Below are 26,800 nucleotides of genomic sequence, written 5' to 3' on the forward strand. Positions count from 1 at the left end.
GTAAACTAATGTTTGGAGAAGTTAATTAACTTACTCATAGTGACAAAATGAGTAAGTAATAGAACCAGAATATGTATCTGGCTATCTGATAAGAGAGCTAGTATACTTTTACTACTCTAAGTACTGAATAGTTCTATAGGTACTGAGGAGTTCTTCCGATTCATCATACCTGTAATTCTGATACCTATTGACACATTAATGGTCATCATTACAAAATGTGTAGAAATTGCTGTATTTTTCTGAGTGACCAATTTGTGTTCAAAATATTTATTAAAAATGGGGGAGGAAACTAATTATGTTTAATAAGCAAACTAAAAACACTACAAAGAGTTTATTAAACCAGCTAGAGATATCCTTTCTATAGAGACACAATTTATATATTCAGTAGTAACAGTCAAAATACTTTAAAATTGGGACAGCATGGGCATCAACCAATCAGAACAAACACTGGCTATAAAATACAGTATGCCCACACCAGTTTGCCCCTACAGACTGAAGACTAGCACCATCAAAGGTGAATCATGCAATATAGCTTCTTACTCCCCCATGAACGCCAGGACAGCCAGAGTAAAAGATTTTTTAAAGAAGAATGAATGGCTAAAGGTAATTCTCCCTTCAGACCCTAGAACTGGATTTTGCAGACACGTAAGGGCCTAGTTATAGTAATTAGAGGAAGCAAGCTAATTAAAAGCTTTTGACACCTGAAGCAGGGGTAGCAGGCCAAAGCAGCAAGCTTTCACAACAAGCTCTGAAGCCCAGAAGCCTTGAAGCTGCCGGAGCAAGGCTGGAGCAGGCAGAAGCGGTGAGCCACCAGGAAACTGTTGACAGGCAACACCCAGGGCGTAAGTTAAAGGTTTTCCTGAAAGCAAAAAGGAAAACCCAGCGTTAAGTTAAGCAGTAACTAACACAATTGAGTTGTAGAGAGAAGGTTCATAACTCACTGAGCTGCTGAATTTCAATTGTATCTTACTGTTTCCCACGATTTATGCATTTCTTACAAGAGTTATATAAATGATGCATTTATTTTCATGGTTTCTTTTTTTTTAAGAAAGAGCATAACTGACAGAAATGCTCCTATCAAATATTCATGCAGAGGTAAGCCTATCCACTGGGCCTATATATCTATTGAAAAATTCCTGGTAGAAGACAAAACGTCTTGAAGGAAATGATTATCTCTCTAGGGTCTCTTCATTTCTAAACCTACCAGTTCATAAACACTACAGGGTATGTAAGCCCAGCAGAGATATTTTCATCAGGAATGAATAAGCAGTAAAGCTCATAATCCAGCCAATACTACTTTTCTATACAAAATTAATTGTTTTGAAATAACAGTTAATTACCAGCAAACTGTTGCTTTTATGTCACATATTTTAATCAATACACACATAGAGCAAGAACATACCAAAAAAAAAAAATTTTTAAGAAGACACCTCACACTAAATTCCAAATATTATCAGTCATGCGTCAAGTGCTCTGACTTGATCCTGGAGGTTTAAATGGCACAGACCTATGACCAGGCAGGACTTGATTGACTGCTGGACTGCTATCTGCTGCCACCAACTCCCCAGCCCTGTACCCCATTCTTTAATTCTTCCAAGCATCAGGACAGTAGAGCAAATTTGGCTGTCCTTAACTAACTGCCTTACATATCCTAATGAGCAACTACAAGTAATTTTTCAATTCCCTGTCTTTTTTTTTCAGTCTCTTTAATGAAAAAAAGTCATGTTTTATATTTATATATATGTATATAAATATATATGGATATATATAAAGATATATATGTAAGGAATATATATATTACACATATACAAATATATATATTCTTTAAGTCTTTTTATTGTTGCTTTTCATTTCCATAGCTCAATCTCAGCTGAGCCCTCAAATCTACCTGCAGTCCTGACATTAATTCTGTCACTCTCAACAGAACTTTATCAGTCTTCTAAAATGTCCTGTACCACCCTGCCACCACAAACTATCCCAATCCTGTCCTATCTACTCTTCACCAGCGATTAATGACCTGGTTGCCTACTTTATAGATAACAGACCTTTTACATTCCCTCATGCCAACTCTAAATGTTTTTGTGCTTCCATACCTCTTTTCCTTTTGAACCCTACTACTTTTCAGGTGTAACTGTATCATTTGAGATCTTGATCCCAGACCCTCTCCTTCCTTCCCTTCCTGTCCTTATTCCATTAAAAATTTCTCTCCTGCTTTCAATCCCCCTTTCTCCTGTATATCAATCGAAAAACTTTTCCAAGACCATTCCCCATCCAAGAACAAAAATATAAACAAAAACGTCACTCCCATTTTACCTTTTCCTCAAGGAACTGATACCATATCCCTTTCCACAACACATTTCTCCAAAAAGCACATTTTGAAAGAGTAGTACATGCTTGCTTTTTCCACTTGCTCATCATTTGTTTGCTTCTCAACCTCTTTCAAACACCTATTTCAAACTAATTTCAATTTCACTCTACTAGACAGAAATTATTCTTTCAAAGTTCAATAACAACTTTCTAATTTCCAAATAAATTGTTCTCAATTCTCACCTGCTTTACCCTTTCTTCATTACTGGACACTGCTGACAATTAATACACTTCTCTAATTTTTCTTTTGCTGTAACCTGTTAAATATTTTTCCCCAAGGATCTCTACTTCACCTTTTTTACACCTCCTCTCCTTCCTGACCTATATTATCTATTCCAAAGCCTCAGTTAATACCAATATGCTGGCAACTCCTAAATCCCTATCTCTTACTATCTATGCCTTTATTTCTAGTTGCCTACTGGTCATCTCTCTAGCGTGTTCAGCAAATGTTAAATTTAAGAAGTCAAAAATCTGTATACCAAACTCACTCAAGTGCAAATCTCATTATCTATAAATTACATACCTTTAACTTATCATTAACATTCAAAGTTGACTTTTTTGAATCTGTTTCTCCCACCCACCCTCCTTTCCCACTACCACTGACCTAATTCAAGGACTCATTATTTCAACTGAAAAATGATAATAGGCTCTTTTTTTTAAAACACATTACTATATGCTATACATTATGCTAACTGCTGAGAACACAAAGCTGAATAAAAAGTTTGGTGGGCTCAGAAAACAATACTCCAAAATGAAGGACTCAGCAGCATTAGACACAGAAGTTTTTCTTTGACCTTCTCCTGCTCTGTCTCTCAGTCCCATTCTCCCCCAAGGTAAGCCATAGAAACTAGAATCCCTCTTCTCTAGGTCTTAGAAACTAGAACTTCCCTTTCCTCAAAGCCAGCCATAAAACCTAAAAATATTACTCTAGTTTTCCCTCAGCCTTTCGGTATAAAAACTGGCTACCAAGAAATTATTGCCAGGCAATGTGGCTCATGCTTATAATCTCAGCACTTTGAGAGGCTGAAGAGGGAAGATTACTGGAGCCCAGGAGTTCGAGACCAGCCAGGGCAACACAGGAAGACCCTATCTCTACAACAACAACAACAAAAAATAAAATAAAATTAATTAGCCAGGGATAGTGGTGCATGCCTGTGATCTCAGCTACTTGGTAGGCTGAGATGGGAGTGTGGTCAAGACTGCAGTGAGCTGTGATTGCACCACTGCACTCCAGCCTGGGTGACAGAATGAGACCCTGTCTTAAGAAAAATGGCTGGGCACGGTGGCTCATGCCTGTAATCCCAGCACTTTGGTAGGCTGAAGAGGGCAGATCACCTGAAGTTAAGAGTTCAAGACCAGCCTGGCCAACTTGATGAAACCGTCTCTACTAAAACTACAAAAAAATTGGGCAGGCACCTGTAGTGCCAGCTACTCGGGAGGCTGAGGCATGAGAATGGCTTGAACCCAGGAGGCTGAGGTTGCAGTGAGCCAAGATCACACCACTGTACTCCAGCCTGGGGGACACAGCAAGACTGTCTGAAACAAAGAAATAACAACCAAAAAAACTATCAGATTTTACCTGTTTCATTGTAGGTCATCAGACCCCCATTCCAGAGAGGGTCCTGCCCCATACCTGGAAGGAAGGAATGCTGCACAGAGAGGCCAAGAAGACTTTAGATAGACAGGCCTTGCTGGGTTTCCCCACTCAGTCTGTTAGCATGAGATCATACCCTTTTTCTTCTCCAATCACATTTGTACACAGCTGTCTATACTTTATTGAACCTAAGCATAAAAATGGGCAATTTCCCCTGTATTTTGGGGTCTTCCTCATACAGGTGCCCATGGATACATGTTAAATAAATTTGTATACCTTTTCTCCTATTAATCTGCCTTTTGTAAGTTAAGTTTTCAGCAAACTTTCAGAGAGCCAAAGGTTGGATCAATAATAAGGGTTGGACTCTTGGCCCCCAAAAGTTCTTGCCTCCAAAATTCTCACAGTCCAGTGTGGGAAAACACACCTAAACAGTAGTACACAGACAGTACCATAACAGTACTACAGGGAAAGAAGGAGTAAAAATCAGTGTCCTATAAAAAAGTAAAGAAGACACATCCTTGACCCCAAAGTGGGAGTAGAGGAGGAAAGTGTATAGTATGTGAATATGTATGTTAAAAGTTTTTTAAATGAAGTGGCTGACAACTGAGTCTTACATAGTGAACTCCAGAAAAAGGGGACTGAAATGGATTTGACTGAGGACAGGGGATAGTTTGGGAAGTAGGGACAGCATAAGCAAGGCACAGAGGCAGGAAATATGTGTGGGGGAGAAGATACGCAGGAAATTAAGCAGTTTTCTTTCCTAGGAACATAAAGAACACAATAGGGAGTAGCAAGAAATGGTGTTGAAGGGTCCAAAGAGTAGAGAAGCTTGTATGTCATGTTAACAAACTAGAACCTTAAAAATACAGGTAACAAGGGAACCACTCTGTGTAGATAGTTTTAGCTAGATCACTATAGCAGCTCTGTGAAGAATGGTTTTAAGGCAGAGAAAGACATTGGAAAGTTATAGCAGTAATTGAGGTGAGAGGATCTAACTAAGAAAAAGAGGAAGAAACTGAAGAAATACTAAGGATATTAAATAAAAGTTGGTGACTGGCCAGATATGGAGACTAGAGAGTAAGAAATCCAGCACCTCCCTTTGTCCCCTTCTCTATCCAGTCCTTCCTCAGCACTATCACTATTACCTTTCTAGAAGAGTTCTAATTACACCACTACAGAGGGTCTCCAACTTACAATGGTTCAACGTAAGATTTTTCAATGTTTCGACTTTACAGATGGTGCAAAAACAACATGTATTCAATAGAAAGCCATATGAGACTCTTCAGGATGCTGGTCAGTTGCAGTGAGCCACAGCTCTCACTCACTCAAGAGAGCAAACAACCGATACTCTACACTGTACAAATGTTCTGAGCACATTTAAGGTAGGATAGGCTATGGTAGGTAGGTTATGATGGTTAGGTATATCAAATGCATCTTCAAGACTTATTTTTAACTTACAGTGGGTTCACTGGGACATAACCCTTTCAAAAGACAGGTGGCATCTGTACTCTGCTTTTTTGTATTTTTGTTTTTATTTATGAAATTTTTGTATTCGGCTTATTAATAGTTTACAGGACTCCGAGTCCTGCAGAATAAAGGTCCTTAGCATGCCATACCAAGCCATTCACTGCTTTGCCCAAATGATGTTTCTTTTTTTTTTTTTTTGAGACGAATTTTTGCTCTTGTTGCCCAGACTGGAGTGCAATGGTGCAGTCTCAGCTCACTGCAACCTCTGCCTCTCAGGTTCAAGCAATTCTCCTGCCTCAGCCTCCCAAGTAGCTGGGATTACAGGTGCATGCCACCACGCCTGGCTAATTTTGTATTTTTAGTAGAGATGGGATTTCATCATGTTGGCTAGGCTGGTCTCGAACTCCTGACTTCAGGTGATCCACCCACTTCGGCCTCCCAAAGTCCTGGGATTAGAGGTATGAGCCACTGCACCCAGCTGTGACCTTTCAAGTCTCATCTTTCACCACCACCAACAAAAACCTTATATTCCAGTTAGAAGACTGCTCACTGCTCTCTGAATAAATAGAAATGCACTTAAAAGAAAAAAAAAATAACTATTTTGATCCTAATATGTTATAGAAAATTTATAAAATTAAAGTGTAAAGAAAAACAGCCACAGATAATATTATTTTGGATTAGAAAACTAATCTGAAATCATACAACCTTTTCTATGTCTTTTCAACCAGCAAGTCCTTGTCCAGAAATTTATTCTTAGAAAATAATTTGAAGTGCAGTGAAAGCATTAGGTACAAAAACATTTTATAAGTCATTTATAATGTGGCAAAAAATAGAGCACATTCTTTCACTCATGCTGCAAATACATATTGAGTACCTACTTATACACTAGACACTGTTGTAGTACTGGGAAACTGCAATGAGCTAACAGAGGGAAAAAAATCTTTATATTCATGGAGCTCACGTTCTAGCTTAACAATAAGGAAATGGTTAAGTAAATTATCAAATATCCACATAATGGACTTTTATGGAGCCATAAGAAATCAGATTTACAAAGAAATGTTTCAATACATGGGAAAAAGACAAAATATTTGGTAAGAAAAGTTCATTATATTAATGTTTATAAAACTACATCAATTTTGTTACCTGTGAATAGAAATAAAATTGGAAAAATATCCCTCAATTTACAGAAGTGGGTATCAACCCTGTGTACCTCTCTCCCTCTTGCTGATTAAACGGCGACCCTACTCAAGGGCATGTAAATTACTGGATTATAGTAGATGATGAGTAAGTATTATTTTCATTAGTCAAAAGAGGGAAGCATGAAAGAAAAAAAGAACTCCATTTTCCTATGTTTTTAGCCCTTGATAAAAAAAATAATTACATTTAAAAGCACTGTTCTAAGTAGGGAATAAAATAAATAAGAGAAATTCACTCCCTGACCTCACAGAGATTACACTTTATAGGTGAACACAAACATTAAACACATAAATAAGGAATTTAATAGTTTTAAGTATAAATACTAGGAAGAAGTTGTATAGGTGTTTCATCTCCCCATTAGAAAAATAAAAGTATTTTATATCTTTATTCCCATTTTCATAAACTCATTCATCTCCTGACTTTATTCTTGTATTCAGTTCCTTCACTGACTTCTTTCTGCCACAATTCTTTCACTGATTTCCAAATATGGGATGATTTTAAAGAAGCAATAGGTAATGACAAATACATTTAGTGAAGCAGGGAATACCTCTGATTTCCTTGAAAACACAATGACTAGTAATATTGGCCTTAAATATAATGCATTAGTTATTTCAAAGTATCTGAAGGAACTGTATCAAAGGAGATGAGTGCTTGGGCAAAGCACGCTGCTCTACTTCTCTTTTCTGTAAAATGTATCCTGCTATCTTTTTCTTCCTAGAGTTCAAGTTATGAGTATGTGGAAACACCCTGCCTCACAAGCAAGAGAGGCTCCACCCTCTCTCTTGATTCAAGAGGCAAATGTTGAAAAACAAAAATGAGTAATTCCCTTGCACTTCACTTCTGTCCTTGTAATAAACTCAAATGGATTAGGACTCAAGATTTGTCCTCTAGCAATTGGCCTGGATGTCCATATTTCAATATTGTTCTCTATTCCACTACCCAATTGGTTTGTAAGGCTGGCTGGAAACCTCAAGTCAGCTAGCTGGATACATATACTTGGAGTCTACTCTGAGATTCCAAGTCAGAACTCCACTTTGCATTTAGGAGTCTGGCTCCAAGTTTAAGTCTTGATCCCTTTTAACAGAAAATCTGATCATTTTGAACCTGATCTAGCTCTAGTATACTAGTTAAAACCCAGAAGCAAAGAGAAGAGGTTTGAACCTCACCTCCTTGCACCGCTCAAACAGTATTATATCACAGCCCATAGATGGAAAGTATCAAAACTTCCAGGATCTATGGTACAAGGAATGAAGACTTTCATCAATGACATGTAGAGGCAGAAACAGGGAGGATATGGAGTTCTCAAAGGATGGAAACACTGAAGTAGTATAAAGAACCTCAGCTGAGAAGACCAGCCAAGAAATATTCAATTACTGAAGAATAACAGCCAAGATAATTGACTTTTGTTGATGTTTTCTTTTTAAGTTAGTATTTAAATAGTCTAAATAGAGTCTGTTTTGAGATGGCAAACTAGGGACCCTCATTTACTTCCCTCCCTCCTTCAAGTTCATGAGATGACAGACAATATAAGCTGTCGAAAATAAACCATAACACTGGAAAGTAATAAGAGTAACATCAGCTGATTAGATATTTTAAAGAATTCCTGAAATCTAAGGATGAACAGAATAGGGTTAGATGGAGAGAAAAGAAAATGGAGAAACTACACTGCAGAATAAAATTAATGCACAGGTAAGAGCAATTACATAGAGAATTAAAGCTAAAAATCAAAACTCAAGGAGTCAAGAAAGCTAATAGGGAAATTGTCAATGTACAGACTCCAAATTTTATTATTTTTGGTAGAAGATTCAATTGTATAACTAAAAAAGTAAAAAATAAACAGGAAACTACTAGCAACAAGGTAATTTGTTAAGGTAGCTGGTAACAAAAGGTAATTAGTATTAATAAAGTAGGATATATATAAATAAATACCTTTCATATTTTTCAAGAAAAAGAAAAAAACATAGTAGAAAATATCCCATCAACAGCTACCAAAAAAATCTAGTAAGGAACGTAAGAAATAAGTAAAAAGTTTACAAAACTGGCCATCTCTCTTCTCTGAACTTACAAATCCTATTGTAATCTAAAGAGAACTGGACTTCAATTCTCGTTTAATCTGTAAATTTCAAATTATCCCAAAGAAAATAACACTTTTTTAAGTAGACAAGTTGAGATTAATATTCATATGAAAAAACAAAACTTTCCATTTCTGGCAGTATGGAAGATTAGATACATTGAATTACCTTCCTATATATCATAAATGTGAGAAACTGTTAACCATTTAAACATATTTCTGAGTGAGATGAAAGAAACTGGCACAGCATCAAAATTAAGTGCATCTAAGAATACTAACAGATAAGCAGGCATCATAGCTGGTTTTCACCCTGATGGTTTCTGCCAAACTTTGGAGACTTTTTTTTTTTTTTTTACTTTAAGTTCTAGGGTACATGTGCACAAGGTAATTTTCCCTTTGGTGACCATAAAACTGGTAAAGACAGGAAATAAAAGTTAGATAACATAGAAGGTGGAAATCTAACAGGGAACCATATACAAAAACTGTGTCCTAAAACTAAGTGGATTTACAACAGTTACAGGATACAAGGTCCATATTAAAAAAAATAATAATCAACTGCATGTCTATACACTAGTAAATGATAAATGTTCCATGCGTACTAAACAGGAAACAAGTAGTCATCAGTGATTCAGTATAATGTTCCATGTCAATTATGTTGAGGTTGTTCATATCCTTTATCCCTCATTCTTGTCTACTTGTTCTATTAGCTAATAGGAACAGAAAACCAAATACCGCATGTTCTCATTTATAAGTGGGAGCTGAACAATGAGAACACATGGATGCAGGGAGGGGAACACCACACACTGAGGCCTACAGGGTGGGGAGGTGAGGGCAGGCCAGGGGAGGAGAGCATCAGGATAAACAGCTAATGCATGTGGAGCTTAATCACCTATGTAATGGGTTGACAGGTGCAGCAAACCATCATAGCACATGTTTACCTATGTAACAAACCTGCAGATATTTCATATAAATGGAATCAAACAATATGTAGCTTTTTGTTTGGACTTCTTTCACTCAACATGTTTTCTTTTCTTTTTTTTTTTAATTTATTTATTATTATTATACTTTAAGTTGTAGGGTACATGTGCATAACGTGCAGGTTTGTTACATATGTATACTTGTGCCATATTGGTGTACTGCACCCATCAACTTGTCATTTACATCAGGTATAACTCCCAATGCAATCCTTCCCCCCTCCCCCCTCCCCATGACAGGCCCCTGTGTGTGATGTTCCCCTTCCTGAGTCCAAGTGATCTCATTGTTCAGTTCCCACCTATGAGTGAGAACATGCGGTGTTTGGTTTTCTGTTCTTGTGATAGATAGCTAAGAATGATGGTTTCCAGTTGCATCCATGTCCCTACAAAGGACACAAACTCATCCTTTTTGATGGCTGCATAGTATTCCATGGTGTATATGTGCCACATTTTCTTAATCCAATCTGTCACTGATGGACATTTGGGTTGATTCCAAGTCTTTGCTATTGTGAATAGTGCTGCAATAAACATACGAGTGCATGTGTCTTTATAGCAGCATAATTTATAATCCTTTGGGTATATACCCAGTAATGGGATGGCTGGGTCATATGGTACATCTAGTTCTAGATCCTTGAGGAATCGCCACACTGTCTTCCACAATGGTTGAACTAGTTTACAATCCCACCAACAGTGTAAAAGTGTTCCTATTTCTCCACATCCTCTCCAGCACCTGTTGTTTCCTGACTTTTTAATGATCGCCATTCTAACTGGTGTGAGATGGTATCTCATTGTGGTTTTGATTTGCATTTCTCTGATGGCCAGTGATGATGAGCATTTTTTCATGTGTCTGTTGGCTGTATGAATGTCTTCTTTTGAGAAATGTCTGTTCATATCCTTTGCCCACTTTTTGATGGGGTTGTTTGTTTTTTTCTTGTAAATTTGTTGGAGTTCTTTGTAGGTTCTGGATATTAGCCCTTTGTCAGATGAGTAGATTGCAAAAATTTTCTCCCATTCTGTAGGTTGCCTGTTCACTCTGATGGTAGTTTCTTTTGCTGTGCAGAAGCTCTTTAGTTTAATTAGATCCCATTTGTCAATTTTGACTTTTGCTGCCGTTGCTTTTGGTGTTTTAGACATGAAGTCTTTGCCCATGCCTATGTCCTGAATGGTACTACCTAGGTTTTCCTCTAGGATTTTTATGGTATTAGGTCTAACATTTAAGTCTCTAATCCATCTTGAATTCATTTTCGTATAAGGAGTAAGGAAAGGATCCAGTTTCAGCTTTCTACTTATGGCTAGCCAATTTTCCCAGCACCATTTATTAAATAGGGAATCCTTTCCCCATTTCTTGTTTCTCTCAGGTTTGTCAAAGATCAGATGGCTGTAGATGTGTGGTATTATTTCTGAGGACTCTGTTCTGTTCCATTGGTCTATATCTCTGTTTTGGTACCACTACCATGCTGTTTTGGTTACTGTAGCCTTGTAGTATAGTTTGAAGTCAGGTAGCGTGATGCCTCCAGTTTTGTTCTTTTGACTTAGGATTGTCTTGGCAATGTGGGCTCTTTTTTGGTTCCATATGACCTTTAAAGCAGTTTTTTCCAATTCTGTGAAGAAACTCATTGGTAGCTTGATGGGGATGGCATTGAATCTATAAATTACCTTGGGCAGTATGGCCATTTTCACGATATTGATTCTTCCTATCCATGAGCATGGAAAGTTCTTCCATTTGTTTGTGTCCTCTTTTATTTCACTGAGCAGTGGTTTGTAGTTCTCCTTGAAGAGGTCCTTTACATCCCTTGTAAGCTGGATTCCTAGGTATTTTATTCTCTTTGAAGCAATTGTGAATGGAAGTTCATTCCTGATTTGGCTCTGTTTGTCTGTTACTGGTGTATAAGAATGCTTGTGATTTTTGGACATTAATTTTGTATCCTGAGACTTTGGTGAAGTTGCTTATCAGCTTAAGGAGATTTTGGGCTGAGACAATGGGGTTTTCTAAATATACAATCATGTCATCTGCAAACAGGGACAGTTTGACTTCTTCTTTTCCTAACTGAATATCCTTGATTTCTTTCTCTTGCCTAATTGCCCTAGCCAGAACTTCCAACACTATGTTGAATAGGAGTGGTGAGAGAGGGCATCCCTGTCTTGTGCCAGTTTTCAAAGGGAATTTTTCCAGTTTTTGCCCATTCAGTATGATATTGGCTGTGGGTTTGTCATAAATAGCTCTTATTATTTTGAGGTACGTTCCATCAATACCGAATTTATTGCGCGTTTTTAGCATGAAGGGCTGTTGAATTTTGTCAAAAGCCTTTTCTGCATCTATTGAGATAATCATGTGGTTCTTGTCTTTGGTTCTGTTTATATGCTGGATTATGTTTATTGATTTGCGAATGTTGAACCAGCCTTGCATCCCAGGGATGAAGCCCACTTGATCATGGTGGATAAGCTTTTTGATGTGTTGCTGAATCCGGTTTGCCAGTATTTTATTGAGGATTTTTGCATCGATGTTCATCAGGGATATTGGTCTAAAATTCTCTTTTTTTGTTGTGTCTCTGCCAGGCTTTGGTATCAGGATGATGTTGGCCTCATAAAATGAGTTAGGGAGGATTCCCTCTTTTTCTATTGATTGGAATAGTTTCAGAAGGAATGGTACCAACTCCTTGTACCTCTGGTAGAATTCAGCTGTGAATCCATCTGGTCCTGGACTTTTTTTGGTTGGTAGGCTATTAATTATTGCCTCAATTTCAGAGCCTGCTATTGGTCTATTCAGGGATTCAACTTCTTCCTGGTTTAGTCTTGGAAGAGTGTAAAGTGTCCAGGAAATTATCCATTTCTTCTAGATTTTCCAGTTTATTTGCGTAGAGGTGTTTATAGTATTCTCTGATGGTAGTTTGTATTTCTGTGGGGTCGGTGGTGATATCCCCTTTATCATTTTTAATTGCGTCGATTTGATTCTTCTCTCTTTTCTTCTTTATTAGTCTTGCTAGTGGTCTGTCAATTTTGTTGATCTTTTCAAAAAACCAACTCCTGGATTCATTGATTTTTTGGAGAGTTTTTTGTGTCTCTATCTCCTTCAGTTCTGCTCTGATCTTAGTTATTTCTAGCCTTCTGCTAGCTTTCGAATGTGTTTGCTCTTGCTTCTCTAGTTCTTTTAATTGCGATGTTAGAGTGTCAATTTTAGATCTTTCCTGCTTTCTCTTGCGGGCATTTAGTGCTATAAATTTCCCTCTACACACTGCTTTAAATGTGTCCCAGAGATTCTGGTATGTTGTATCTTTGTTCTCATTGGTTTCAAAGAACATCTTTATTTCTGCCTTCATTTCATTATGTACCCAGTAGTCATTCAGGAGCAACATGTTTTCAAGGCTCATTCATATTGTAGCATATATCAGTACTTCTTCATTCCTGTGTGGCTAGATAATATTCCACCATATGGATATACCACATTTTGTTTATGCATTCATCAGTTGACAGACATTTGAATTGTTTCCACTTTCTAGCTATTATGATTAAGGGTGCTATGAAGATTCATATACAAGTTTTTGTGTATACCTACATTTTCAATTCTCTTGCATTTGTACACATCTAGGAGTAGAATTGCTGGATCATATGGTAATTCTATGTTTAACATTTTGAAGAATGCTATTTTACATTCTACCAGCAATGCCTAAGCTTTCCAATTTTCCTACATCTTCATCAATACTTGTTACTGTCTTGCCTATTACAGCCATCTCAGTGGGTGAGAAGGAGTATCTCATTGTAGTTTTCACTTGCGTTTCTCTAATGACCAGTGATGTTGAGCATCTTTTCATGTACATATTGTCCATATGTATAACTTCTTTGAAGAAACAGCTATCCAAATCACTCATCAATTTTTAAATTAGGTTGTGCTTTTATTGCTGAGTTGTAAAGAGTTATTTTAATATAGACACTGGACCCTCATCAGATACATGATTTGCAAATATTTTCTCCCTCCCTGTGAGCTGTCTTTTTACTTCCCTGATGGTGTTTTTTGGAGGCACTAAAGTTTTAAATTCTGATGAAATCTTATTTTTTGTTTTTTTCTTTGATGCCTGAGATTTCGTGTCATATTTAAGAACCATTGCCTAAGCCAAGGTCACAAAAATTTACACCTATGTTTCCTTCTAAGGGTTTCATAGTTTTATCTGTTACATTTATGTCTATGATCTGTATTGAGTTAATTTTTGTATATGGTATGAAGTAGAGTCCAACTTCATTCTTTCACATGTGGATATCCAGTTGTCCCGCACTGTTGGAAAAAAACTGTTTTACCTCCTTGGTTTCAGCACCCTTGGCAAAAACCAACAGTCGATAAATGTAAAAATTTATTTATGGACTTTCAATTCTTTTCTCTTGATTTATATATGAGCCTTACGCCAGTAACACTCAACTTTGATCACCACTGCTTTGTAGTAAGTTTTGAAATCAGGAAGTGTGAGTCCTCCAACTTTGCTCTTTTTCAAAATTATTTTGGCTATTCTGGATCTCTCAACTTTCCACATAAATTTTAAGATCACCTTGTCCACTTCTACCAGAAAGGTACCTTGAATTTTTACAGGGATTGCACTGAATCTGTAGATCAATTTGGGTAACACTGCCATCTTAAAAATATTAAGTCTTCCAATTCATGAATATGCAATGTCTTTTTGCTTGCCTAGGTCTTCTTTACTCTCTTTCAGCAATATCTTATGGTTTTTGCCTTCATTTAAAGATACTGCCGCTGGGCATAAAGTTTTGGATTGATGGCTTTTCTTCTTTCAGCAGTTTTAAAATGCCATTTTTCCATTATCTTCGACTTCTATCATTTCTGTTGAGAAGTGAACTGTCTCACTGCTTTCTGGAAGTTACGTGTCCTTTTTCCGTGAGGTATTATTAAAATTTTCTATCTTTGGTTTTCAGAAGTTTTACTGATATGTGCCTGGGTGTAATTTTCATATTTATCCTGTCATGGAGTCTTAAGAATTGATTTGATTACAACTGAGTTTCTGTCTTATAATGGCAGACTCATTTCCATTTGTCTTTACACCTAAAGGTGATAGACCTTCAAGGATCAAAACTGAATACCTAGGATACTTAACAGAGCCTATTCTTTACTGAAACCTGAACTCCAAGTTATGTTTTTCCTGCCTATGAGATTTCTAGCTGTTCTGCTATGGCCTAGGTAATGGCAACTGCCTAAAAGAGAAAGGTAGGGCTGAATGTTGGGAGTTTACCTCTCAACAGCTTGTATCTGCAACTCTTTGCCCCTTGTGTCTTACTGATTTCATAGCTCTTATACCTTCAAACAGATAAATTTATACTTTAGTCAAGATTTTCTAGTTGTTTTCAGCAGAACAGCTGGTGTAATATAAGCAAAAGTGTCATAATCAGAATCAGAAGCTCCACGTAAATTATTTAGTGGTTCAAATTTCTCAAAATATTCCACTGGATTTTGATTGACATTTCATAGAATCCATAGATTAGGGAGAACTCACACTGTTACAAATATGTTGTACCATCTTTGAATATGGTGTATCTGGTTTTCAAGTCTTTTGAATAATATTGTAACAGAGTTTAAAATTTACTCCATGTAGATCTTATGCATTGCTAGGTTAATTCCTAGATCCTAGAGACATGATTGATTTTGTTATTGTGAATGACATCTTGTATCATCATCTCTTCTAGTTAATTATTTTGAATACAGAGGAATTCTACTGATTTTTGTAAAATGATCCTTTAATTGCAAATACTCAATTATCTTATTAATAGATATTTTTATCTATTGCTTCTATGTATTTTTATGTGTAGATTGTCTATTAATACTTAAAGATTTATCTCTTCCTGTCCAATCCTGCTAACTGATTTCTATTTCTAGTTTTTTTTTTTTTTTTTTTTTTGAGACGGAGTCTTGCTCTGTCACCAGGCTGGAGTGCAGTGGCACGGTCTCGACTCACGGCAATCTCCAACACCCGAGTTCAAGCAATTCCCCTGCCTCAGCCTCTAGAGTAGCTGGAACTACTGGCACGCACCACCAAGCCCAGCCAATAATTTTTTTGTTATACTTTAAGTTCTAGGGTACATGTGCACAATGTGCAGGTTTGTTACATATGTATACATGTGCCGTTGGTGTGCTGCACCTGTTAACTTGTCACTTACATTAGGCATATCTCCTAATGCTATCCCTCCTCCCTCCCCCCACCCCACAACAGGCCCTGGTGTGTGATGTTCCCCACCCTGTTTCCAAGTGTTCTCGTTGTTCAATTCCCACCTATGAGTGAGAACATGCGGTGTTTGGTTTTCTGCCCTGGGATAGTTTGCTCAGAATGATGGTTTCCAGCTTCATCCATGTCTCTACAAAGGACATGAACTCATCCTTTTTTATGGCTGCATAGTATTCCATGGTGTATATGTGCCACATTTTCTTAAACCAATCTATCATTGATGGACATTTGGGTGGTTCCAAGTCTTTGCTATTATGAATAGTGCCACAATAAACTAAGTGTGCATGTGTCTTTATAGCAGCATGATTTATAATCATTTGGGTATATACCCAGTAATGGGATGGCTGGGTCAAAGGGTATTTCTAGTTCTAGATCTTTGAGGAATCGCCACACTGTCTTCCACAATGGTTGAACTAGTTTACAGTCCCACCAACAGTGTAAAAGTGTTCCTATTTCTCCACATCCTCTCCAGCACCTGTTGTTTCCTGACTTTTTAATGATCACCATTCTAACTGGTGTGAGATGGTATCTCATTGTGGTTCTGATTTGCATTTCTCTGATGGCCAGTGATGATGAGCATTTTTTCATGTGTCTGTTGGCTGCATAAATGTCTTCTTTTGAGAAGTGTCTGTTCACATCCTTTGCCCACTTTTTGATGGGGTTGATTTTTTTCTTGTAAATTTAAGTTCTTTGTAGATTCTGGATATTAGCTCTTTGTCAGATGGGTAGATTGCAAAAATTTTCTCCCATTCTGTAGGTTGCCTGTTCACTCTGATGGTAGTTTCTTTTGCTGTGCAGAAGCTCTTTAGTTTAATTAGATCCCATTTGTCAATTTTGGCTTTTGTTACCATTGCTTTTGGTGTTTTAGTCATGAAGTCTTTGCCCATGCCTATGGCTTGAATGGTATTGCCTAGTTTTTCTTCTAGGGTTTTTATGGTTTTAGGTATAACATTTAAGTCTTTAATCCACCTTGAATTAATTTTTGTATAAGATGTAAGGGAGGGACCCAGTTTCAGCTTTCTACATATGGCTAGCCAGTTTTCCCAGCACCATTTATTAAATAGGGAATCCTTTCCCCATTTCTTGTTTTTGTCAGGTTTGTCAAAGAGCAGATGGTTGTAGACGTGTGGTATTATTTATGGGGTGCTCTATTCTGTTCCATTGGTCTATATCTCTGTTTTGGTACCAGTACCATGCTGTTTTGGTTACTGTAGCCTTGAAGTATAGTTTGAAGTCAGGTAGTGTGAGGCCTCCAGCTTTGTCCATCCAGTTTTGTTCTATTGCTTGTGAGTAGCTGCTTTCCTTTAGAGGAGAAGAGGTGCTCTGATTTTTAGAATTTTCAGCTTTTCTGCTCTGGTTTCTCCCCACCTTTGTGATTTTATCTACCTTTGGTCTTTGATGATGGTGACGTACAGATGGTGTTTTGGTGTGGATGTCCTTTCTGTTTGTTAGTTTTTCTTCTAACAGTCAGGACTGTCAGCTTCAAGTCTGTTGGAGTTTGCTGGAGGTCCTTTCCAGACCCTGTTTGCCTGGGTATCACCAGCAGAAGCTGCAGAACAGCAAATATTGCAGAACGGCTAATGTTGCTGTCTGATCCTTCTTCTGGAAGCTTCATCTCAGAGGGGCACTCGTCTGCATGAGGTGTCAGTCGGCCCCTACTGGGAGGTGTCTCCCAGTTAGGCTACTTGTGGGTCAGGGACCCACTTGAGGAGGCAGTTTGTCCATTCTCAGATCTCAAACTCCATGGTGGGAGAAGCACTCCTCTCTTCAAAGCTACTCAAGCCTCAGCAATGGCAGACGCCCCTCCCCGAGCCTCGCTGCCACCTTGCAGTTCGATCTCAGACTGCTGTGCTAGCAGTGAGTGGAGGCTCCATGGGCATGGGACCCTCCAAGCCAGGCGCAGGTTATAATCTCCTGATGTGCCGTTTGCGCAGCTGGAAATGCAGAAATCACCCGTCTTCTGAGTTGCTCACGCTGGGAGCTGCAGACTGGAGCTATTCCTATTCGGCCATCTTGGAACTGCTTTTTTTTTTTTTTTTTTTTGTATTGTAGTAGAGATGTCACGGAGTTTCACCATGTTGGCCAGGATGGTCTTGACCTCCTGAGCTCATTATCCGCCCACCTTGGCCTCCCAAAGTGCTGGCATTACAGGCATGAGCCACCATGCCCGGCCTGTATTTCTTTTCTTAATGGACTATCTAGGACCTCCAGTAACATATAGAGCTGTAACAGTGTTAATCATCTTTGTCTTGTTCCTGATCTTAGACAGAATGCATCTAAAGTTTCTCTATAAACAGTTTGCTTTAGGTTACTGGCATAAATCCTTTATCAAATTAAGGATATTCCCCTTTATTCCTATTTTCTGAGTTCTTGTAACATATACCTATCAAAGTTATGTTTTTTATCTACTGAAATAATCACGTGATTTTTCTCCCAAGACCTCAACAATTTTTAAATATCCTATTAACGCTTTCAAAGAGCCATTTTGGGCCAGGCACAGTGGCTCATGCCTGTAATCATAACACTTTGGGAGGTCAAGGTGGGCAGATCACCTGAGGTCAGGAGTTCAAGATCAGCCCGGTCAACATGGTGAAACCCCATCTCTACGAAAAATACAAAAATTAGCCAGGCATGGTGGCAGACCTCTGTAATCCCAGCTACTCAGGAGACTGAGGCAGGAGAATCACTTGAACCCAGGAGGCGGAAGTTGCAGTTAGCCAAGATCATGCCGCTGCACTCCTGCCTGGGTGACAGGACGAGATTCTGTCTCTATTTTAAATAAATAAATAAATAAGCTAGAAAAGAATGTGGAGTCTCTGCAGCATGTAGAATTCTATATTTATCTTTTAGGTTCAGCAACATAACATGTCATTAAAATTATTTTTATGTTGTTCAAGTGGCAACAATGGTGGAGGTGGGTTCCAGGAATGAGGTATTAGGACTGGACATGGCATCTTCAGGCTCAGGATATCTGCAGTTTCAGTAAATCCAGGATCCAGAGTCCAAAGAGTGAGTCTGGCCACCTTTTCCGCTTTATGGTGCTGACTAATACCCCAAGCAGAACCTATTTCACACCCTGCAGATAAACTGTTGAGTCTCCACAATGCCAACATGAGCTATGCAAATTAACTAATGGAAACCTTAGATAGATCCAAGCTGCCTCAGAGAGTACAGTTTTGTTAAGAAAATGGGTCTGCCCAAAAAATGCTCATCCAGCAACAGTGGGCAAAATGTCTAACAATTAAAAAGACACCATCGACAGAGTTCCTATAACTCTTCCTGAACTTCTGGGGCCATGAAAACCACTTCTGACCAGGTATACATTTAGACCAATAAGAACAACAATGTGGAAATGTCTGCTGAAACCTGCTCACCTGTTGTGCAGTGTGGAGATGACTGTATGGAGGCTTTCCTTCTCAAACCTAGAATTTCTGAACCAAGAAAAGCCTGTTCTCTCTCAGGTACCGTACCTCTATGACTCCCACGTAGCCTGAAGACCCTATTCTATCCCCACCATGTGAGCACCATTTCAATATGCTCTCAGCTCCCATGTGACGGAGGTGGACAGACATTCCCAAGTTCAAAATTTGTGAGCCTCGCAACACGCCTTCCTACAAAGATGACAAGCACTACAGCAATGGTTATCACAGCGGGCTTGCCCAATCCGTGGCCCACAGGCCGCATGTGGCCCAGAACGGCTTCGAATATGACCCAACACAAATACATAAACTTTCTTAAAACAGTATGAGATTTTGTGATTTTTTTTTAGCTCATCAGTTATCGTTAGTGTTAGTGTATTTTATGTGTGGCCCAAGACAATTCTTTTTCCAATGTGGCCCAAGGAAGCCAAAAGATTGGACACCTCTGTTTTACAGTAAACCTTTAAGTATAGAGATCATGGCTGATATTTACAAGAATGGTCCAGCAGATGGAGCTTTCTCTGTGTATGCTGATTTCCAGCAATCAAAGTCTGAAGGGTCCAACATGACACTAAAGAAATGAGGAGAACCTACACCATCTGCATCCTGGTCTGGAGAATGAAGATTGCCACCCCCTACTGGCTGGCTGTCAATTCCTAGAAAACTGACTAGGGTGACTGCCTTCTTCAAATTATCTCAGAAAAAGGCCACTATGGAATCAAGTCAGAAATCCTGGCTAGCAATCTCACACACTAATCAGTACTAGAAAAAGTTTTAGCATGGTGTAGTCCATCCAGCCAATCCTGCAAAAGGTTCTTCTTAAATATGGCGAGTTGAATATTTTTTTAAATATGGCCAGTTGAATATAGCAAGTGGGGATGGGTGAAAAGTCCTTTTATTCTTTTAGTTCAGATATAATTCAAGAGTTTAGACAATGGCTAATGTGCTTCAGGGCCTGAAGAACTGGACTAAACCAAACTTTTGTGTATACTATTTGAATTATGTTTTGGGGGTTATATAGAGGTCCCTAACACAGAAAATAACTCCAAACCTGGCTACCTCTCAGCCTCCTTGAGGACTGATTTTCACCACTGACAAGGCAAAGTGAACCCTTTAAATTTCCTAATAAGGACTTTCACACAGACTAGCATTCCACACAATGCTTGCTGCTCCAACTCCTAGTACAACCAACCTCCCAACCAGAGCATCTCCAGAGAGTAAAACTCTGTGAGAACCTAAAGGGTTTGATTTCAGGTTTTCCAAAAGAATTGCTAATGGAATTCCTAACAAGGAGGATTTAAATTCCCATATATAATCAGTATCTCTTGGCAAGTACTGTCTTTCTGGATTTGTAGTAAGTTAAGAGGAGAGATGACAGTAGCTTTTTAAATGAAGAAAACCACTTTCTACTGGGGTCCCTGAATCAGCTGAGTCTTCCTGTGTTGTACATATATCCTCTCTGTTCTTTTCTGTAGCATAATTCTTTTTAAAGAATCTTTACTTTCTAAGTACCTCAGCTGATTCTGTGAATGAACAATTCTAACACTTGCTAGAGCTGCAACTCTGCTAGCTAGACTATATATCCCAACAGACTAGCCTAAAACAAAACTGGGTGGTCCCTACTGGATATAGATTTGACTGACAGACTGACCTCTAATCCCTTGGGGAAACTAATTTGGGAGAAACCAGCTTTTGCTGTTTTTAAAAATCACTACTTTACCAATCATCTTAACATGGAATTGGAATAACTGTGCCATTAAAAGTTTCTCCCTTCAAAAAAACAAATACCTCTATGTCTTGATTTTTTATCTGCTTGATTTATCAATTTATGATATAGGAATATTAAAAGTGCTAATCTTAAACTGTTCAAAGTTCTTTTATTTCCCCACGCAAGTTCCATCTATCAAGTATTAGTGTATATATTTTTTAAGTAATTTATAAGACATATGTTTCATAATTATTAAACCTTCTTTTTAAATGATTTTATAACATTTATAATTGATCATAACATACCTACATACAACTACAAAACAAATTATGTTTACACAATGATAAAATGAACAACTATAACTAAACATATAACTAAACATATAAACATATAACTAAAACTCAGATCAAGAAATAGAACATGCAGTAACACAGAACCCTGCCCCCACAGCCCTACCTGATCACAACCCCCAACTTTCCAACGGAGTTAACCATGATCCTGACTTTTGTGACAGAAGCATATCATATGAAGCCAGGCACAGTGGCTCATGCCTGTAATCACAGCACTTTGGGAGACCAAGATGGGCAGATAGCTTGAGCTTGGGAATTTGAGACCAGCCTGGGCAACATGGCAAAACTCTACCTCTACAAAAAATACAAAAATTAGCCAGGTGTGGTGACACATGCCTGTGGTACCAGCTACTCAGGAAGCTGAGGTATGAGGATCAACTGAGCCCAAGAGGTCGAGGCTGCAGTGAGCCATAATTGTGCCACTGCACCCCAGCCTGGATGACAGAATGAGACCCTGTCTCCATAAAAAAACAAAACAAAGCAAAACAAAGCATATAATATGTATTCTTTCCTATGTTGCTTCACGTCAGGTTTTAGAATCAAGGTCATGCTAGCCTCATAAAATGACTTGGGCAATGGGCAATGGTCCTTCTTTTTCTATCATCTGGGGAAGTTTAGAATTACTTCTTCCTTAAATGATTCATGAAACTTGCACATGAATTCAGCCCAATCTGGAAAAGTTATTACATGATATCTTAAAATGAGTAATACATTTACATGCTTTAAAAAATCAGAACAAAAATAAAAAGGTTCCCGCTTAGAAGTGTCACTCCCACTCCTGTCTACCCCATTCCCTCGACTCCCTTTCTATTGTTACTGGATAAGCATACAAGTGTAAACAATATTTCTACCTACCTCTGTTTAACAAAGAGAGACATACTTAAATACTATCCTGCATCTTATTTTATTCACTTTACAATATATTCTGGAGATCGCTCTACATAGGTACAGTGAACTTTCTTGACTGCAGCTACACAGCATTCTGTTATGTCGCTATACCATAGTTTATTCAACCAGTTGCCTAACGTCGGATACTTGGGTTGTGTTTGTCTAATTTTTTACACTTGAATCTTTGATCCATTTGTGGTTTGCCCTGGAATATGTAAGAGTTTTAACTTGTTCCACAAATGGACTTTTCCAAATGGTTATCCAGTTGTCTCAGGACCACTTATTAAAAGTTTTATTGGCCGCGCGCGGGGGCTCATGCCTGTAATCCCAGCACTTTGGGAGGCTGAGGCAGGCAGATCACCTGAAGTCGGAGTTAGAGACCAGCCTGACCAACATGGAGAAACCCCATCTCTACTAAGAATACAAAATTAGCCGGGCATGCTGGTGCATGCCTGTAATCCAAACTACTCAGGAGGCTAAGGCAGGAGAATTGCTTGAACCCAGGGGCGGAGGTTGCGGTGGGCCGAGATCACGCCGCTGCTCTCTAGCCTGGGCAACAAGAGCAAAACTCTGTCTCAAAAAAAAAAAAAAAAAAATGTCTAGCCGAATACAGTGGCTCATGTCTGTAATCCCAACACTTTGGGAGGCCGAGGCAGGAAGATCACTTGAGGCCAGGAGCTCACGACCAGCCTGGGCAACAAAGTGAGAACCCCCATCTCTATTTAAAACAAATTTTTTTTAATTAGCCGGGCATGGTGGGGCACACCTATAGTCCCAGCTACTTATGAGGGCGAGTGGGAAGACAGCTTGAGCCCAGGAGTTTGAGGCTACAGTGAGCTATGATGGCACCACTACACTGGCGAGACCCTGTCTCATTAAAAAAACAAACAAACAAAACATCTAAACCAGGTTTCAGCAAACCATGGCCTGAAGGTCAAATCTGGTCCATTACCTGTTTTTATAAATAAATTTTATTTGAATACAACCACATCCATCATTCATTTGCAAACTCTCTATGGCTACTTTTCACACTACAGTGACAGAGAAGAGTAGTTGCCTCAGAGAACATATATGAACTGTGAAATCTAAAATATTTACTGTCACTTTACAGAAGAAGTTTGTTGACCCACAGTCTAAACAGTCCACTTAAAAATACACAGATTACCAGAATATATGAAAAAATACAAAACCTAACTATATGAAAAAGGTTAATATCTTAAGAAAGCTGGCTATACTGAGGCAAATCAGACTTCACAACAAGCAGTACTACCTTAAAGGGAAACATTCCATTATACAAGACTCAGTGTATAAGAAAGATGAACAATTGGAACGTGTATGCACCAATTAAGTTTCAAAATGGATAAAATAAAAAGTGAGGAAACTACAGGGAAATACAGACATACCCACAATTATATTTGAAAACTTTAATAGCCCTCTTCTCAGCACTGACAGAACTAAACAAAAATTAGGAAATTATGGAAGAGCTTAATGACAGCATCAACCATCTAGAGCTAACTGATATATAAAACACAACAAGCAATAAATGTAGAAAAAACATTATTTTCAAATGTACATAGAATGTTCAATGCACACAGTGTATCTAGACAGTGTAATATTATTCAGCACTGAAAAGAAAAGAGCTATCAAGCCACTGAAAGACATGGAGGAACCATAAATGCATATTACTGAGAAAAGCCCATCTGAACAGGCTACCTACTGTATCATTCTAAGTATTCTGGAAAACGCAAAACTATGGAGATAATAAGAAAAAGACTAGTGGTGGCCAGGGATCAATGGTGAGGGAGAAATGAATAAACAGACAAAGCACAGAAGATTTCTAGGGCAGTGGAAACTACTCTGTTTGATACTACAATGGGAGATACATAACATACATTTGTCAAAACCCACTGAACGTACAACATCAAGAGTGAACCCTAAGGTAAACTACAGACTTTGGGTAATAATAATATGTCAATGTAGTTTCCTGAATTGTAACAAATGTACCGTTCTGGTTCAGTGTTTTGGGAGATGAAGGTTGGGTAAGTGTGGGAACAGGAGGTATACAGGAACTCTGTACATTCTGCTCAATTTTGCTGTGAACTTAAAACTGCTCTAAAATATAAAGTCTATTAAAACATTAATCAAAGTAATCCACTATATCAAGTAACTAAAAGAAATAATCCACATAATGATTTCAGTAGATACAGAAAGAGCTTATGACAGAATTCAGCACCCATCAATAACTATATTTTTTAAATTCTCAGCAAACTATTATAGTAACAGAAGACAGTCTCTTAAATCAGATAAAAGGCACCTACCAAAATATTGCCTAACAATAATTTCACCATACTTAACAGTGAAACACTGAATTCTTCCTCCCTCAATTCAGGAATAAGGTAAGGATGTCCACCCTTATGACACCAATTCAACACTGTATTGGAGGTCCAAGCTAGTGCAGTAAGTCAAGACAAACAAACAGAAAGTCTGCAAAGAAAAAGGAAGTGACCTTATTCTGAAAATCCTATCACACAGTAGGACTACTTATACAGAAAAACTAAGAGACCAGGGACCAAAACAACAAAACTACTAAAAAATATATGACTTCAGTAGGATCTCAGGAAAGAAGTCTGATACAAAAATCAACTATATTATCTACATATTAGCAGCACAGTGTTTGAATGTAAAAATTTTATACATATGTAACAAACCTGCACGTTATGCACATGTACCCTACAACTTAAAGTATAATAATAATAAATAAATTTAAAAAAAAGATATCATTTATCAGACTCAAAAAACTTAAATACTTTGGAATAAATTTAAGAAAATATGAAGAAGACCTATACATTAAAACTGTAAAACATCCTTGAGAAAATTAAGTTAGACCTTAAAAAAAAAAAGAGAATACCTGCTTCATAGACTAACAGACTCAACATTGTTAAGATATCGGTCCTCCCAAAATGTATCTATATACTCAGTGCATACTCAGTAGGCTTTTATAAAAATTGATACATTGATTCTAAAATGCAAAAGTCTTAGAATAATTTAAACAATCTTGAAAAAGAACAAAGTAGGACTCTATACACTCAGAGTTCATTACACGATCTCAACATTAGTATAAAGCTACAGGAATCACGACTGTGGTATTAGCATAAAGGCAGACAATGAGATAAAGAGAATAGAGAGGACAGCAATAGAGCACATGGTTTTTTTACTAAGATGCTAAAATGACTTAATAAAGGGAAAACAGCCTTTTCAACAAATGGTGCTGAAACAACTGGCTACAAATATGAAAAACAAAATGAATCTCAATGCCGATCTCACATCATACATGAATTTGAGATGGATCACCAATCTAAATATAGTAGTTAAAAACAGAAGGCTTTTAGAAAAGAACACATAGATATCTTTGTGATCTGAGTATAAACAAGGATTTCTTAGAACACAGAAATACTAACTGTAATAGAAAACAATTGATAAAATTATACCTTCAAAATTGAAAACTTCTGCTCATTAAACAATTGTTTTAAAAATGAACAAACCACACAATCTGAGAAAATATTGCTAAAACATCTGACAAAGAACTCTTACAGCTCAACAATAAAAATACAAACATTTCAATTTCTAAAGACTAAGCAAAATATTTGAACACACACCTCACAAACGAAGATGTAAGAATAATAGGCACCCAAAAACCCCATGACATATATAACACAAAAACCCCATGATATATATAACACAAAAACCCCATGCTGATATATAACACAAATGCAAACAACAATGAAAATTAAGACCACAGAATACCACTACATACCCACTAGAATGGGTAAAATTAAGATTAACAATAAAAAATATTGGGCAAGAACAGGGCATAAGTTGGAATGTAAAATGGTACAATTCAACTGGAAGTAGTATGCCAGTTTCTTTTAAATTTAAACATGCAGCTACTATCTAGCATAGCAGTTCCACTTCTAGGTATTTACCCAAGGAAAACAAAAACATATTTCCATAAAAACTTGTACAGGAATATTCATATCAGCTTTATTTGTTACAGCCAAAACACTGGAAACAAATGTTCATCAACAGGAAAATGAATAAACTGTGGAACATTGATAAAATGGTATACTGCTCAGTAATAAAAAGGATTAATACATGCAATTGCAAGGATGAGTCTTGGACATTATCCTGAGTGATAGGTGGACACATAACAGTACATACTGTATAATTCCATTTATATGAAATTTTCAAACAGTCAAAATTAATCTACAGTTAAAACAGCAGTTGCCATTTGATGGAAGTTGTGGGGAACCAACAAGGAGGAAAACTTCCCAGGGTAACAGAAATATTCTGTATCTTGATAAGGGTGATCATTTTCCAAAAACTCAAGCAACTGTACATATACAATTAGGGTATTTCAATGTATGTAAAATTTACCTCAGAAAATCTAAACAAACAACAAAAAGATTTTGTGCTCCTCGTTCATACGTCTTCACCAGTGAGGTCTTCTGGACATTATTAAAAAGAAACAACACCGATCTTACACAAAT

General features: G+C 37.7%; 1 protein-coding gene across 42 annotated transcripts in view; it reads right to left on the bottom strand.

Moving 5' to 3' along the window:
• Positions 1-26,800, bottom strand: part of CDC42BPA (CDC42 binding protein kinase alpha) — a 328,933-nt gene that overhangs the window by 224,060 nt on the left and 78,073 nt on the right. For 3 of the 42 annotated variants that reach the window (XM_074037883.1, XM_074037855.1, XM_065542848.2), the window contains exon 3: positions 702-859. The exons of the other annotated variants lie outside the window; for them this stretch is intronic. The gene's annotated coding sequence lies outside the window, so the exon portion shown is untranslated. The remainder of the gene's footprint in view (positions 1-701; positions 860-26,800) is intronic. 42 annotated transcript variants of the gene reach the window in all.

Source organism: Macaca fascicularis, chromosome 1 (assembly GCF_037993035.2).
Source record: "Macaca fascicularis isolate 582-1 chromosome 1, T2T-MFA8v1.1".
Classification (NCBI taxonomy): domain Eukaryota; kingdom Metazoa; phylum Chordata; class Mammalia; order Primates; family Cercopithecidae; genus Macaca; species Macaca fascicularis.